Genomic DNA, 2929 nt, shown 5'->3' with positions numbered 1-2929 from the left:
CTGTGATCTCACTGATGCTTGGTTAAAATTAGGCCCAGGCTTCTCATCCCTGGGCAGTCAGTTCACCAGACAGGAGAGTTGTTATGAGCGAACTGACTTATTCAATGGACCACTTGGTGGAAGTGTGAACTCTAATCCCAAACATGCTGGTCTCAATTTGCAAGTTATTAGAACTTCTAAATGGAGAATGGAGGGTAAAGGAAGGAGTCAGGAATAGGGACACGAAGAGCCACCCACACTTTGGCCCTCGATTAGGTGACAAGGGAACAGTTGGAGTCACAATGATTCCTTCCATCTTGCAGTCCTCTTGTCATGAATACTGAATGGGCCAGACTACTTTGCAACTTTCCCCAACTTTCTCAAGGTCAGTATCTGCAATTCTCACGCAAGCCTGGGTTGGAAAAAGGTTCTACTTAGTCCCAAGCTCAGCAGTTAACTTTTGTTCAACAGCACGTGAGAAGAAAAGGAAGATGTGTTCATTATGATTCATCATTACTTTGGAACGAGATCTTATTACATCAAAAAATGAGGTAGCATTTCTGGGCCTATCCTTCTTGGTCAGCATCTTTTCCTATGTTTTCATAAATTGGTTACCGTAGCACGATTTTCAGTTTGGGCAATGAGGACCGTGAACAGAAATTGGGATGTCCATTTAATGCTCTTGGAGCAGAGAGAACTTACACTCTCTCAGACTTCACAAATGACAGACTTCATTTCAGGCTCTAGTTTCATTCTGAGCTCAGACCCAAAGCATCTCAAATCCCAGCATATGATAATAGTATTTCGTTGTGAAATGGGCTAGTCAGGCAATTATTTAGGATAACAGAACTACCCTGCAAGGTACCTAAAAGCCACTAATCCCCCACTGCATGTGTGATTCTGTTCTATGTGTCAATCCATATGTCCCCTTCCCTGGGATGCCTTTGTTTAGTCTGGGACTTGAGGGGAAGACACCATAAAACTATGTATATTAAGTTCCACATGGAATTTATGGGGATGTGGCTTTATGCCGCTAGAGCTCCTCCACTCTGACCTCGTAAGAGACCAACAACTGGGGTGAGCTCTTTGTTTTGCCAGAGACCATGACTGGGGTGGTGCTGGGGTGCTCTCTCTTTCCCCAACTCATTTCTCCTTTGGCCCACTGCCCATTCATAACGAGTGTGGGTGGAAAATCAGCTTTATGTGAATATATGCATTGCTTTCTTGCTTTTTGCATAAAATTTACCTTGTGGGTGCCAACACATTTTTGAGCATGGTAAGAGCCTGGGGAAAAAATATACATACCTCACTCTCTCTCTTCAATTGGACAGCCATTCAATACTGCATCAACGGCAATTTGTGAAAGATCTGTGGGAGAATCAAAAGCCATGTATGGTCCAGGTAGATGAAGTTGAGAAAAGCCCAAACTAAACAACAATATGTAAGAACACATGGGGGCCTGGTGTGGCACAGTAGCCTAGTGGCTAAAGTCCTTGCCTTGCATGCACCAGGATCCCATTTGGGTGCTGGTTCTAATCCCAGCAGCCCCACTTCCCATCCTGCTTGTGGCCTGGGAAAGCAATGGAGGCTGGGCCAAAACCTTGGGATCCTGCACCCACATGGGAGACCCAGAAGAAGCTCCTGGCTCCTGGTTTTAGATTGGCTCAGCTCTAACTGTTGCGGCCACTTGGCAAGTGAATTAGTGGATGGAAGATCTTTCTCTCTGTCTTTCCTTCTCTCTGTATCTGACTTTCCAGTTAAAAAAAATGAACATACAGAGGATGAGCCACAGAGGCCTGAGCGACCAGGTAGGGTGACTACTTCCTATGTAGGAACATAGACTAAGATTGCTTTTGGTTTTCAGATAAGAAAAGATGAGTCCTTCAAAATAGATTTTGGGAAAAATTTAAATGAAAGATATGTTGATTTTGGTGTAAAAAACTTGGAAATTGATGTATAGAGTTTTCCTCACACATATTTTCTAGGAGCTTTCTAGAGATCTTTTGTATCCTAACATGTTTGTTATAGTAAGCAGCTCCAGTGGTGCAGTTGGTTAGCACGCCCTACATATAAGGCAGTGCATGTTATAGCAAGCAATTTCTTAAACAGTCAACTTTAAAATAAAATAAAACGGAGACCTGAAGTTTTATTTTTTCTTAAAGAAAAGCGAGTTAATTGTCTCTTCTGTAACCTCCAACTGTTTGGTTCCTAGTTCCTAAAGCTGCTCATTAGCTCCTTCAAGGGTGATCTGGCTGTTCTGGCAAATGCTGTTCCCATTGGTGCAACTGGGGCATCTGTCTGGGGGAGTCTGGTGGGATATGTAGGGTCAAGGGCTGCCCCCATCCAGGGAGGAATCCTTCGCCAGGCCCTAGCTGCAGGCTTCTGCCTGTGATATCTAGGATACTGCGGGCTGCCGGGAAGAGAGAGTGCCCATCTTGCCATTGGTCACATCATCTTTCTTCCGCCTCTCCTCTTTCCCCCAGATTTTCCTTCCAAGCTGCTGCAGACTCAAGAAGCAAGACAGAAAGCAATGGCTTTGGTGGGAAGTTATCCTGGAACTCTTAAAGGAGCACTATTAAATGTCCTGTGGAAGCCACAGCCTCCAAACACAACAGCCCCACCTTGCTGAGGGCCAGAGTGCCACCAGCCTCAGCTTGCCCAGCCCCGGAAGATCTCTGAGGGCAGGACTGCTCAGAGTCCACCCACTTTGTCTAGCCCGGAAGCCCCAGGCAAATTAAGCAGGGAATGCCCCAGGGGCACAGCAAGAAAACTCCCACTAGGATAAACAAGAAATGCCGGGTCTGTTAACTCAGGCTGCCGCTAACAACTGTTCCTGTGGAAGGAAGCGGCGCCTTAGACAAACACCGCTGGCGGTCATTCATGTCAGCGCTGTCTCCATGTCAAGCAGCCAGCCCCAGTAGCCAGGATCTCCGCCCCAAGTGCAGTCACA

Source organism: Ochotona princeps, chromosome 2, assembly GCF_030435755.1.
Source record: "Ochotona princeps isolate mOchPri1 chromosome 2, mOchPri1.hap1, whole genome shotgun sequence".
NCBI lineage: Eukaryota > Metazoa > Chordata > Mammalia > Lagomorpha > Ochotonidae > Ochotona > Ochotona princeps.
The sequence above is the reverse complement of the archived record's forward strand: the minus strand, read 5'-3'. Positions refer to the sequence as shown.